We start from the raw sequence: 15481 nt of genomic DNA, 5'->3' as shown, positions 1-15481 counted from the left end.
TCTACAATGGAGTGACTACACCGGTGGACAAGGGAAGAGCTACAGATGTTGTCTATCTGGACTTCTGTAAGGCTGTCGTGGTTTGGCCTCAGCCAGCAACAAATAACCACGCAGCCACTCGCACAACTCCCACAGTCGTGGAAAAAGAAATCGTCAGGGCAAAACTCGTGGGTTAAAAGAATGCAATTTAACAGAACAGCAAAAGGAAAGATGAAAACGCGATTACAGTATCGCCGCAAAGCGCACCGACTGGACCCACGCCGCTGCAGCCCACCCCTGAGTGGCGACTCCTCTCCTAGCCTCGGCTAGCTCCTCTTATAGCCCGGGCATGGGTCACGTGGCATGGAATACCTGCCCCCTGACGGCTCCTGGGGAAATTAACCCCATCCCTGCCGGAACCAGGACAAAAGCCTTTGACATGATCCCCCACAACATCCTTCTCTCTAAATTGGAAACATGGATTTGATGGGTGGACTTTTTGGTGGATAAGGAATTGGTTGGGTGATCACAGCCAGAGGGTAGTGGTCAATGGCTCAATGTCCAGATGGAGTTCACGGATAAGCGGTGTCCTTCCCATCCTGGGATCAGTACTGTTTAATATCTTTATCAATGACATAGATAGTGGGATCGAGTGCACCCTCAGCAAGTTTGCAGATGACACCAAGCTGAGTGGTGTGGTTGACACACATGAAGGACAGGATGCCATCCAGAGGGACCTGGACAAGCTTGAGAAGTAGGGCCTTGTGAACTTCGTGAGATTCAACAAGGCCAAGTGCAAGGCCCTGCACCTGGGTCGGGGCAAACCCTTGTATCAATACAGGCTGGGGGATGAAGGGATTGAGAGCAGCCCCACCAAGGAGGACTTGGGGGTACTGGTGGATGAAAAGCTGGACATGAGCCAACAATATGCACTCACAGCCCAGAGAGCCAACCATATCCTGGGCTGCATCAAAAGAAGCATGGCCAGCAGGTCAAGGGAGGTGATTCTGCCCCTCCGCTCTGCTCTGGTGAGACCCCACCTGGAGTACTGCGTCCATCTCTGGGGCCTTCAGCACAGGAAAGATATGAACCTGTTGAAGCATGTCCAGAGGAGGGCCACAAAAATGATGAGGGGTGGAACAACTGCCCTATGAGGACAGGCTGAGGGATTTGGGATTATTCAGCCTGGAGAAGATTCCAGGGAGACCTTACTGCACCCTTTCAGTACTTAAAGGGGGTGTATAAGAAAGATGGGGACAGACTTTTTAGCAAGGCCTGTTGCGATAGGACAAGGGGTAATGGTATTAAACTAAAAGAGGGTAGATTTAGACTAGATAGAAGGAAGAATTTTTTTACCATGAGGGTGGTGAAACACTGGCGCAGGTTGCCCAGAGAGGTGGTAGATGCCGGATCCCTTGAAACATTCAAGGTCAGGTTGGATGGGGCTCTGAGCAACCTGATCTAGTTGAAGATGTCCCTGATTATTGCAAGGGAGTTGGACTAGATGACCTTTAAAGGTCCCTTCCAACCCAAACTATTCCATGACTCTATAATTGTGCAGAAATTTCCTCTGAAGTTTGCATCGAGTACTGTAGCTTTCACATCCTGCAATAAAATGCAGTATATTGTTCCCATGCAGTACGAAGAGAACTGTGACACTGCTGTTCTTTCTTCTATGCCACCCACATGGAATCCAGAGAAAATTGTTACAATGGAAGTCAAATCGTCCCTGTTTATCTACGTACTCATTTTTTGCCACACGAGGACTGAAGTTGTATAATTGATAACTGTAAAGTCTATTGAGGAAATTGAATAAAAGTCTTAGAATAAATATTCTTTTTATCAGGCAGTTATAGCCTATAAGCAGCATTTACTATACCTTTTATGAGGACAGTACATGGCTTGGCACTGGAGGACCTTAATCCTTACCAACTTCTTTACATTCAGTTATATGTTGTATTAGCAAAAATGAATTTAAATTTCCCAAAGGTCAATACTGCAAATCTTACTCCTTACTGGAAAAATGTTGATTATCTTTTTTCACTTGTCTTGTAGCATAAATTTACGAAACATAGTTCCTTACTTCTCTCTAATAAATAAGAAGAATGCTTTCCTGAAGAGGATTCAACTGGAGAACTTTCCTAGACATCAGTGACACATGAGGAAATTCACAACTTCCCAAGAGTTAGCTCTGAGTGGTGTGTAAAGGCAGAAGGCACCCTGGCATGAGGTGGAGGAGAAAAGGGAAAGAAGAGGAAGAAGGCAAAGAATTGGGATACTCTACAGAGTGTATTTGGAGCATCTTGAGAGCCTCTGTGGGCCACTTAGATGCTCAGAAGAACATCTATTTATCCCACTATATTGTCTCCACATGTCCTCATGCTTATATAGTTTCCTATTAATTCAGTGGACTTCTAAATATTGACATAGAAATATGTATATATAATTCAAAGGTAAATTATAGCCTTTGTTTTCAAATTGCTTGGGCATAACATCATAAATATTGTTTATAGCATTATTTCTCTAAAAGTCATCTCATCAGCTTCTGCCTAATCTTACTGTAGCTTATTCAAGTCTAACCTTTCCTTGAAATCTCATTTTAAAATAATGTTTATATTAATAGCCTATTAATAGGCTGTCATTTAAAATAAGTTTAAATGATTAAAAAGTATGACCAAGCTTAAACTATTGTTCTGAAAAAATGTTTCATTTATTGCATTCCTTGTGGCTATTTAAATTAAAAAATGTGTAGTTAGAGGGTAAATTGCAAACACAGTAGTCTGTTTTATCATTATGATGAAAACCATTCCAAAATTTACAATATAAATTAAACTTTCCCTAGGACTTTTGACTTCCAATGCAAAGCTGGCTTTTATAGATGTTTCTTCAAAGCTCTATAATACACTAAATGCATGTGACTTAAATGATATACTGTCACTACACCTTCATCATTTTGTCTGGGGACCCAGAAACTAGACGCAGACTCTTCAGTACACTAAGGAAACTGCTCAATATGTAGAGGTTTGAGTCACATGATTCCTATTAATTTTGATGGGAGTTACATGGATAAATCTGTGTGCTGCAATTCATGAGAAGTTAACGTCAATAGAATTTACTGTTCCCAACTTTGCTCTCTGAACCTTTGTGCTTGGCTACCTGACCCTCTGTAAAGATCCTGGGGGGAAGGAGAGGATGGAGCAGTATAAAGTGATTAAAGCAATGGCATTCAGAGTTTAAGAGGTCTATGGTATGTGTTCAAAGTTAGGAAATAAGTAATCAATATCAAATGCGAGAAAAGGTAGCTTTCAAATTATAGTCTCCCTTAAAATTTCCTTTAAAAGCATAATCTCCTTAGTCATAGTGTGTTTTGCATGATATATATATTTTTTTTTAAATCATGTAAGAAATATATTGATATTGAAGTCTGACACTTCAGTGAAGTGTGTCAAATGGGTGCTCATTTATACAACAAACAACAAAAAATACTCAGAGGTTGTACTTAGAGTTTAACTTACATGTATAAATACAGTTGCTGGGTTTCTGTGAATTTCAAACTGAAAGAGATTCAAGCTGAACACACTAAAAAAGTGTGAGGGAAGAAAAAAAAAAAAGATAAAGAAAGCTTGGGAACATAATTAGGACATACGACAAGAAATAGTTAAGTGCTAGCTTTGGGTTCAGTTCCTGCCACCATTACCTCTACAGAAATCAGTGGCACTAAACTTGGGTACGAATAAAAGCAGCATATAGTATGAACAACAAGATCAAAATATTTTTTTTTATCTTACTCAGATCTTAGCCTATTGACTCAAACAGCGATCATCTAGTATGCTTTGAGAGTTGTTCAGCACTGCCAAATATACCATCCAAGTGCACTTTTTTGGCAGGATTGTATGCAGCTTGTATTTATTAGATAGGCAGCTATTTGAGTTGATTAGCTACAAACATTTCATGAAAAAGAAATAATTGCTCATTCACTATAAATACATGTAGTTTTCTTCACCACTTGCTGACTCAGCCTCACTTGTGGTCTGAAGGATGAAGTCATAGGGGTTTTTCATATTCTTGTTTTAATTTGTAACATTGGGAGGAATAAGAGCGGCAGTCTGTTATAGCTTGCCCTTGTTCTGTTGTACTGGTCCCAAGGACAGAGGCTAGAGAATCCCTCTGCTGTCTCACAGAGCAAAGAAGTCACCAGCAGACTCTCTTTTAGAGACTCGGAGAAGGAGGAAACAGCAATGATACCCAATACACCAACTACGTGCAGCTGACAAACAACTTAAGGACTGGTGCCAACTTGTACAAGTAAACCTGCACCCAGATCAGGACTTCTTAGCAGAGATTGGGAAGTAGGCAGGCTTCTTGACTCTCTCTCCACAAGCAACCTATGGAAACTGAGCTTATCAGAGTTTTTTCCTGATTTTTTTAATCCAGCAGAACTGAATGTATACTTGTGGAGAGCTCTTTGAACGCTGGGCATCTCCAAGAAGCAGAAATTACAACTGACATCATAACTTTTTACTGGAGCAGTTAAAAGATCATGGTCCTGATTTTCATACTGACATTGGGACCATAACTGTTTTACTGGTTGGGGTTTTTTTTTCAGTTCATTAATATTCCCAGGTAGTGTTCTGATCTGGGATATAGTTAGAACACAGTCATGGGCTGGAAATAATGAGAAGGAAATAGAGAATGACTTGGCCCCCAGCACCTAGCTAATGAGTCCATCCTTCCAACAATCTTTCTCTTTACAGGGGGAAGTTTAGTTTTATTACTGCCCCTTTTGCTTCTTCAGGATATGTACTTGGAAGGGTTCCTACTTCAACTCTTCTGGCTGCCCTCCATGCTTCTTAAAAATAGTAATTACAAACCTTGGTCTCCTCTTTGTAGACTCTGAATACTACTTGAGTGTGAATAGCTTGATACACACATTGCTTTCTTTAAGATCCTATCTGTTTTTTGACACAACAGCTTATAGTAACACTACTTCACAGGAAAGACTATTGAAAACAACTGGCAGAAACCTGGGGAGACAAAAGCTATGCACTTGGAGAAAATGCCACTTACATAGATTTAGAGGGATGGGCACTGTCACAGTACCAGCCACAGTGAAAGAATTATTGCCTTTCACATTTGAAGAAAGAACGTACTCAGAAATAGAATTACACATGTAATAGATTGCATCAGACATGTAGGAGAAAACCAAACATATCAAGCTCCGCAGCCATCTAATGCTGTGTGAAAAATGTGGCTCGGTATAAAGTTTGTCCTTGTTGTGTGCCAAAACACAGTTACTTAGAAAGCTATCCTCATTTCTGTACTTTCAGAGAACTCCTTTCAGATAAATATTTAATAGTATAGGCTTTGCTATAATTAACAGATTAAAATGTGCTGAATTTGCTGAGGAGGTTTTCATGGAATAAGATCAAATAATAGCAAATGTCAATGCATATCACCCATGCACGTGCTTAATTTGGGATCTGTTGAAGGAAAGGCATATGTAGGGAACAAAACAAGGTACCCTTGATATTTAACAATACAGTTGCTCTCAGCAGGATGGTTGGAAGATAATAGAAGTAACCCTTAACCCAAAATGAGATTGTGCAAGTAATGAGAGCTCTGAAAATGTGTATATATACATTTGGTAATAAAGTTTTGGAAGATGATGTATAACTTGTATCAAACATGCAAAAGCAACTTAGGTATGAAAAGAATTCAAAGGTACAAACAGCTGAGTACCTGCAGAAAACAAAGACAGATTACAAAAATTAGGAAGAACTGGGAGGAGGACATCACAAAAGAGAACAGGCCTTAACCTCTGTTGGCGTACCACAGAATAATCTGACCTGAGCAAGCATGGTTGGATTTTTAAAAGGCCAGTATTTATGAATGACTCAAAACAGCTCTTCTAAGGTGAGGCAGGACATCTTAGTCCAAAGTTTATCTGCCAGTGACTCCTCTCATTTTCACTGCCTGATGGAAACTGCTGCATCTCTCCTCTCCAGTGAGACACAGCAACAACTGGGGAGTGCTTATGCACAGATAGTCGGATACTGTGACTAGGATTGTTAAAATGGAAAAAACTTCGCTTATAAGGCAGTTGATATGGTATCCAGCTACTGCACAAGCAAGTCATTAGCACTGTATTTTAACAAAATGAGATTGTAATTAGGTGCCTTTGATTCTAAAGGCAGAATGAGTTGCACATTTCTGGCTGCCGTTCCCAAAGAGTGACATCAGAGTAATCAGCCATAGACTGTCATTCTCCACTCACCCCACATTTTTACTCCATTACTAAACTCACAACTAGTCCCTGGGCAAGATGGGATTCTCAGTCATCAGTGAGCAATAAATATCTCTGCCAGGGTTGATAAGATTTCTCGGACACGTGTAGTACTTTTTGATTTGTTCCTGTTTTTCAGTTTCACAAGCTGTCTCTGCGTTGAAGTTGGGTCTGGATCGCTGTTGACTTGCGGCTGCTTTGCCTCAGTAGGAATTAACAGTGTTCCTTTGTGTTAGCTGCCTTGAGTGGAAGAGGACCGTGAGAATAGCTTGCTTTCACTCCGCAATGTGGGAAGAGTGTCCAGAATACCCCGTGAACCCCAATTCCCACCTGTTGCAGTGACCCTATGGGTCATTGATTGCAGACAAATAGAGTCACTTGCTTCCCTACGCTGGGCTGTGGCCGGCTCAGCCTGGCTGTAGGACTGGGAAATCCTACAGTCCTGTAGTTCAGCTTAAAGTTACCTGTACTCTTTGTCTTGGGATCTGAGCACAGTCTCACTAGCCCAGTGACTTCACCAAGAACTCTGTGCTTAGAATAATTACCGAATTGGGTCCAGAATCTGGAACTACACATCTCAAAATGGAGATTAATGACTACATTCAACAGCTGTTCCCCAAAATAAGCGGTATTACCACAGGACGTCGCAAATGATGTGTGAAATTAGACACCTTTGCCGATTGGCAGTGCACAAAGAGGATAAAGAGAATGACATGTAATTATTACTGTGCTATTAGCTGTGATATTCAACCTACACAGACAGAAAAGTCCAATAAATTCAAAAGCTTAGATTTGTTTAAAAAAAGAATAAACTGCTCGGAAATTTCTTCTTAACAAACTTCACTAGAACTTTCTTCTGGAAGGGAGAAGGGTCCAAAAAAAGAAAGGGAGACATTTTGAATTAGTCGCCTCCTCTCAAAGCTCATCCCCTTCTTTCCTTTTACTTGGAAAAACTCAAACACCTTTCAAGCACAGTACCAAATTCCCTTGAATACTGGGGGGTGGGAAGAGGGGAGCTATGACATTAGAAAAATTTTGAGAGGATTTTGGTTGTACCTTTATCTGTCAGCCTAACAGCTATAATGCTGTCTCTTTTACAGACAGAAATGAATACAAGGTACTCCTGCCAAAGCATGAATTAAGAATTATTATGAATCTTTTTTATAATTTTATGAATTGTATGTTTTGTGGCAAATTATACAGCGTACATTACACAATCCAAAAGATAAACCGTTAGCCAAATGTGTTAAAAACAACTGAAGAAAGTGCATGCACCAGTGTCTGGCATCAGTTCTGTAAGCTTCCCAAAGGCGATTTCAACAAATTAAGAAAGCCCCTACACATTTTGGGATAGATATGTCAGGCAAATCAGAATCCCTTCAGTTCTGAAATATGAACAGTATTATTTATGTATTAAATGTTTTGAAATGGGGAAATAAAGTTACATGTGCAGACAAAACTGAAGAATATTAAACCTGGGCATTTTGTTTGCTACGTGGTCAACTGATTTTTTTCACCTGTCTATGGGGTGCTTATCTTCTGTTTGTTTAATTGATAAACACATAATGAAAGTTTGTAAATGTTGCATGATATTTTTATTAAGAAAAAAAATTACTACATAGCATCAATATTCACAATTTCAATTAAGAACTGGCTAGCAGATCATCAAAAGTTATGTTAAAAAGAAAATTAATTCTGAATTGTTTCTAATGGTTATCCAGCAGGCATCAGCACTAGGCTTAACGCTATTCAGTATTCCCTGCAATGATCTGGAGGTGCAAACAGAAATTATCTTGTTAATAATCTGAGAATGGCAGAAAGATTGCTTGAGTAGTATGTAATGATGAAATCAAGGAAGAGGAAATCTCTTTACAAGCTAGACCCACTGAAAAAATGAGCATTTTAGGAGAGGTGAATGCACAGTTAAACATCAGTACAAAGGAATTTCACCCACAAAAAATGGGGTACAGTGTCTTGGAATGCCTTAACTCTTCAAGGATTTATGGGCCATAGTGGACCAGCAACTCAACATGAGCTCCCACTGTGAAGCTGCATGAACAAAGCTAATGCAATCCTTGAATCCTGATGCAATTGTTGGAAAAATTCCCATAGATCTGCTGTCCATATTTTAATGGGAATGGTGGAAAAAAATGGAGAGTTCACAAAATTGCTTTCAAAATTAATTTGAGAACAGGAGCAAATTATTTAAAAAAAACCTGTTAAAGTATAAACTCAATTTGCTTGATTATCAAACAGGAGAGCTGAGGGTGCCTTGATTAAAGGGTATAGATCATGGGAGAAAACCCTCATATGCAACGATGCTATCCTGAAGGGAGAATGACATAATAACCACCCCACCCCACCATTCCCACCATCCCCCAAAAGAAAAAAAAAATAAAATTCTTGAAGCTGAACACTGAAAAATCAGAAACAAAACAGTAAATGTTGAAATGAATTGCCCAAAAATTATTAATTCTTCCTATTGGCATATCTTCAAACCATGTTAGAATTCCACCAAATATTAGCTCTTCTTTAGTTAAATAATAATTTTATTGGACTCGACACGCAATAAACCAACCAGGCAAAATTTAAGGGTCTTTGATATACCAGCAAACTCACTAATGTTGGATTTCAGAAATCCAAAAAAGAATAGAAAAAGGAAGAAATAAAATAGAGAGAAATCAGAATGATACATTTGAAATTACATTTTCTGAAGATGAGGCCTGACTTGGGGATTTCGTTATAATTCTAAGTGAGGATCTCTGACTCTAGACCATATGCTCTACTGTGGTATGTATTGCATAACTATGGAAAATGTCTTAATGTAGGTATTTTTCATTCGCATAAAATTGTCTGTAAGAATTTATATCCCAGCTGGTATGATGTTATACAGAAACAATATCATGTGTTGTTCTGCAAGTTGTGCATATGTTTGGTTTCTGAGGCCAAAAATCAGGATGTGGTTTGAAGAAAAGTGGGAGGAGTCAACTAGTAAAAGTGTTATACCATATGACAACCTCAAAAAAAAAAGAGCATATCAGTTGGGAAAATATATAGCAGAAGCAGACACTGTCTTTACTGCAATAACTAGTGATCTGCTGTGCACATGTGCACATTCGCATACCACTGGAGTTTTAAAAGAATAGCAGTGCAACCTGTTGTTTGCATAGTCTAAATGTCCGTAACAATATTGCAAAACCACTTTTTTGTGATGTAATCTGATATATTGTGCCAGTATAAATGACTCTGATTTTCAGTATATTCGAGCTAAACTAAATTATTAAGAATACAAAATGGCTTCCACACCTAGGACAGGAGACAGGATTGCCACGTCACGCTGTGTAGAGGTCCACTTGTAGGCTTGCTGTTGATTTAGGAGAGGGTCCTACGTAATTACTTGCTAGAGGCTAATGGTCTGTAGGTCACCTTAGTGGATTTTAAAGATACGAGAATGATAGGACTCATGATCTGGAAAGCGCCCAACTTGTAAATGGTCTAACATACCTCTTCCTCAGGTGAGTCATGCGTCTGCTAAGTCTGAAAATATTTTACTGCCAGACCTAATATGACCAAGTGGAAACATATTTTTGGGCCCTAAATTAACATACTAGGTCTCCCTGAGTATTTAACTTGGGTTAGAGGTTCACAGTGGAGTGAAAACAATCAGCTTCAATCTCAGTAAATACGTATAACACATGAATTCAAAAAAATAAAAATAGCTTCAGAAGCAGTTTTATATAGATCTATTCTTGATATAAAAGCCAGTTGGAATAGTAGGAAAAATAGGTTTCTCGGGGAAATCACAGCATTTGTAGCTCCCTGTTTGTTTCCTACATTAATTTTTTGAAGTGTGTTGAAATTCTCAGGCTCCATATGGACACATTTAGTCACATTGATTTCTCTAGTATGTTGAATCAAGTTTTCAGCAGTTTTTTTTTTTTTAATTCTATGTTTTCTGACTGTATGATTAATGTAAGTAAATAAGTAATCACCAGATGGAATGAAATTCTGCTTCCTGAACTTACGTAAGTACTGCAATTAAAGTAACTTGAAATAGCAACATGAATAAACAGTACACAAATTAGCCGTTTTCGCAATTAAAACATGAGCCCAAAAGATGCCCCTATAAACCAAACCACTCTGGATTTAATTAGAGACAGATAAAAAATAAAAGGTTATTCTCAAGGGTTAATCTCAGTTTTAATCTTTGATTTACCGATAATCTTAACACATCTCTGTATCATATAGTAATGTTTTTCTATTTTTCAGTTGGGCCCGATATCTTTGGTGGCATCTGGTGAGCATGTGTCAGTGATATGACAGGCATTTCATACACCTGTGCTTCAGCTGTGAGCTCGGGTCTACTACTGGCAAAGCAGCAGGTAAGAGACACCTTTGTCACTTCACTGATAATCTAAAAAGCAAAATGATGCATTCCTGTTTTGATGTTCTGATAAACTGTTTTGATTCTGTATTTGATTGGTTAATTGTCTTTCCTACCCTAAATGCTGAAAGTCTCAAACAAGAATGAACATTTTTTTTAATGTCTCTAACCTTATGAACTTGGATCTGTCTTCCAGGCTGGTTGTGGGACCATAAAGCTACACTCAGGGTCAAGCCTAAGGCATGGTTTAGGATATGCAAAAGAAGAAATCTCAGGTGCTCATAGTCCCCTTGCATAGCTCTGCAGTGACAACCAGCCTTTCTGGCGATGTCACAGATCCTAGGATAGCGCTGAGATCACCTGTTGCTAAGACAGACAGGTTAAGCAATCCAGGCTGTTGGCAGACCCAATGGCTCGGTCTTGAGCACAGCTAAACGCTGGCAACATGGAGTGAGGGTCAGGAGACACACCACCCTGAGCATACTCCATGCCTATTGTCAGAGTAGACATCAACAGTACTGCCAGTATAATCTATGAAGAGGCTGTTTGCTTGCTGTATTTTACTGTTGTATAGGTTTTCTACAAGTTCCACTGATTTCCTTCTAATTTCCTTTCATGTAGCACGAAATATGCACAGCCATATGGCGGCAGTTCTGTCACCAAAATTCTCTACAAGAGACTCACAACTATTTAAGTCGTTTTTTGTCTTGTTCTTTCAAGAAATACTTGAAAGAACTGTAGGCTGCTTATTTAATGGGAAAAGCATTTGCATATTACTTTTCATGCCATGACATGCCCCAATCTGAATTGGTCTAAAGGTAAGGGTCTTCCAGTAAAATCTTTTAAAGAACAGCCTTGAGACGTTAGTCAGGCAAAGATGTCCCTGAAAGATTAGTACCCAAAACACAAAACAGGGGCCATGCTAATGCTAAGTATGTTTTTGTGAGGATGACAGAATTCTACAGATCATGGGATCTCCTAAAGGAGGCTTTTTTATCCACAGCAACTCTCCCTTCTATCAGTCTCCAGAGACCTGCATATTCCAGAGATGATACCAAAACTCAGTCCATTAAACAGTTAAAAACAACAACAACAAAAAAAAACCACCAACAAAAACCACCCCACAAAAACTTAAAGCTGCTACCACCACCTTAAGCCATCAACTCTTTCAGGATGTGTAGCCCAAACTGTTTTTTATCTCGAAATCATGAGGTCCAACAGGCAATTTTTAAGTACACTGTGAAGGACTTTTCTGTTGTGCTGTGAAACATCTAAAGACTGCACAACACCACATGGAAGTGGGCATTATCATCTTCTATTTACAAGTAGGGCAACTAAGACAGATCAAATGCCCTACACACTTCTGCAATAGCAGCAAAGAACAGACACTGGAACGATTCCTTCAATCTACTCTAAACACTGTGTCAGACAATTCTTTGTTTTTCCCTGCCTGATGATTTTCTTCATTATGAAATGCTTTTCTTTTTATTCAGTTGCAATTATTTTTTTAAGAAAACTAAGCAATTTCTCTAGATTTTTGTTTTTATGTTATCCTTATTGTTTCTGAGATCCTCTTGCAATTTGGAAAATAAATACCTTTCCAGGCTGCATTTATTCATTTCTGTTGAATAACCTTGACTTCTAAGTGCTTCTTCTGTGAAGAGAAAAAAAGAGTCATTACTTGTGCTCTCCCTTAATGTCTACATTCATACATGTTGTTACACAGCACTTTTACTGATGACATTTCTGGAAACTGTTCCAGTTGTCACTAAATCTGAGGGTCTGATTCAGGAAAACATGTCTAAAACAGAAAGAAAAAAAAAAACCAAACTAGTGCAACATTAAAATACATAGTTAAACATTTGCCTAAATTCATAATGAAAAGAATAGAAAAATATTGAGTTGGAACAGTAAAGGAGCAGTCATTGCATAAATCAATCATTTTCCTTACAAAATAAACTCTGAAGTCCTAACAAATTAAAAGATATTCTCCTTCAGTTTGTAACAATCTTAAGGAGTGTCAAAGGTTGGTCTTGCAAACTCTGAGAGCCCCTTTAAGCAGTCATTCATTATAAGCAATGTCAGAAACATCCCATCTTCCATGTTCCTCTGGTAGGACAAAAATCAGGTGATACAATAAAAAAGAAACTAAACAAAACGAAAACAGTTTGGGGCAGAAGAGTCTTACTAAGTCCCATTTCTTTATAGAGCTTTTGGAAACCTTAAGGGTTTAAAGCAGTGGGTAACAAACAGTGACCTCTGAACAGCAGGTTCTGGGATTTAGACATGTAAATAATTTTTTCTCTTCAAACTTGAAAATGAAGGCTACAGTTTGCTCTGCCACCACTGATGGGGTTTTGTCTGATGAGCCAGATGCAGAAGCTTTGAGTAAAATGGAAATATCGGTTGCCAGAAGCATAACTGTGAGCAAATCCCAGTAAGCGAGGTCTGTCGTCCTGCCGCAGGTCACCAGCTCCTTCCTGTACCTTGCCTAACGGCGGGGGCTGCTTCAGCGCTGCTGCTACTGTGCCGAATCTCAAGCTGGCGATAGGACTTGCAAGGTTTGTTCATGTGATTACAGGCAAGAGAAGCTTTAAAGTACACAGCCTGTTAAATTCCAGTAAATTACTGCATATTTTAGAGGGAGCTTCTTACCACACAGTTCACAATTAGTATGCCCATTTCAGCATTAAAAAGGTACCTAGGAAAAGAAAATGTGTGTATAAGTACAAAAAATATCAGAATAGAGCACTTAGACTGAATAATTAATACCATTTCATGTTATGCAACCATATATTTTAATCATCAAAGATGAATAAGGCTACAAATTCATGTTTATTGACAAGGATGCATTTCTTAAGTCACCATTTAAAATGGATTTTTATGGCCAGTCTTAATAACCAAGAGGCAAAAATGTGTTGCAATGCATGGACATGCTGAAGATATGAGTTAAAGGCTACTCTCTAACTCCCTAGGCAAAAAGGCAATAGAACGGTTACTGAGGCAAAAGAACTACGCTATTCTCTCTGTGTTTGCCATCTTTAAATACGAGTGAAAGCACCAGTTATTCTAAAAAAACAAAGTTAACAAATTTCCCAGGCTCACAACACACTACAGGTTTGCATTATGAGTTTACATAACTAATGATCATCATAGGTCCACTCCATAATGCTGATTTCAGCAGAAGCACTACCAGGAAATATGTTTTATACCAAAACGCAACATTTTCTCACCTCATCCTTACCAGTGAGGACACTTCCTTCTGCTTCACGTGGTTCTACTTCCTCTCAACTTTGCTCATGTTCTTGCATAATTAATCACACTAACTGAAAAATATTTTAATCCAAATAATCCATCTTTCCTTCAAGAACTGTTCTCAGTAGTGCGCTTAATAGTTTAAGCAGAAATACAGCCCAAAACATTTTTCTGTCTTGAGGCATGTAATAGTTAAACACAAGAATGAGCTTCGCATATCTTCCCATTCTACCGCAGTTGCACCATGAAGTTTACTTAACATCTCTTAAAAAAAAAAAAGTTGTACCATGACCCTGCAGTAAGTACAGTAGCTTCTTGTATTTCTGCATCGGCATGAGAGGGTGTTTCATATTCTTATAGTTTACCTGTGCTTTCTGACCATAACTGTGGGAGCTGCAAAGGAAGCAGTTTCAGTCTGTTGTAGCTAAATGTCACACCCCAGATGGAGGTTGCTCCTCCTTCAGGGCTGCCGGTGAAGCTGCTCATATAGTCACCCCCTAACCCAACTCAATCAGGGTCAACCCAACTAATTTAAATAGTAACTCAGCAAAGAGGCCAGGATTGCACTCATGAGCAGCCCAGGGAACATAAATTCTGGTACCAAGAAAAGTGATCAGAAGCTTAGGGCAACGTGAAAATTGTAATTTTTTAGCTACCACAGACAGAAGAAAATGTATTAGCTAGGATCAAATTAAACATAATTATATTTTGCTTTCCTATGACTGTTTCACAAATATTTTATATTTGAAAAGCAACTAACATCACTAAGGTAATGCCCAACTAGTAATAAGAACTTTACAAGGCTACTTAATCCAGTGTAAAGTGACTTGAGATCAGAACATGCCTCAGGATCATTTCCACAGTGATTATTTGAAAAGAACCCAAAAAAATCCACTAAAAAGTCAATTATTTAAACATTCTTAAAAGACTTTCTCCTCTGAAAGATCGAGAATGTTAAGCAATAATAACTAAACTTCTGTGAAACAAAAGAGAAACTCCTATTTAATGGTTTTCCTACCTGAGCAGGATAGATTCCAAGTCATAACTGAAAGATTTATTTATTCATAATTGAATACGTAAAACTCTTTAAGAATGGTGTGAAAATACCTTGCAGGCCTTAACTTTCTCCTTTTTTGTTTCCATCACTCACGATAAAAATCCTCCATGGTGGTCGGTTTATTCCCAAATGGACCGACCAGGAAGAAATAAGTTTACAGTGAATCCACTTTTTCTTTCTTTTTTCCCTAAATTATCCTACATACTGGTCCCTATTTGGACCAGGCACGCTTTTATTTAGTACTCTCTATACTTTATTCGCATCTGTCAACAAAAAATGCACATCGCAGTCACACACCAAGGCACAAGTCACAAAACTCACAGAAAAAATAAAAGAAATGATATTTATATGTCATTTCAATAGTCAGGGGAGAAGAAGTGTCCCAGTCCCTCTTTCTAAAAATAATGCTTCATACAGGTGTCATCTCTGTATTTCACTGGAGTTATCAAAAGAAAAAAAAGTTGTCATTTATGGAAGTTGCTTCCTGCTATTGGAATAAAATGATTTGCTTTAAATCACGGTT

Source organism: Charadrius vociferus, unplaced genomic scaffold (genome assembly GCF_000708025.1).
Source record: "Charadrius vociferus isolate BGI_N301 unplaced genomic scaffold, ASM70802v2 scaffold15, whole genome shotgun sequence".
Classification (NCBI taxonomy): domain Eukaryota; kingdom Metazoa; phylum Chordata; class Aves; order Charadriiformes; family Charadriidae; genus Charadrius; species Charadrius vociferus.
This window is presented reverse-complemented; position numbering follows the sequence as displayed.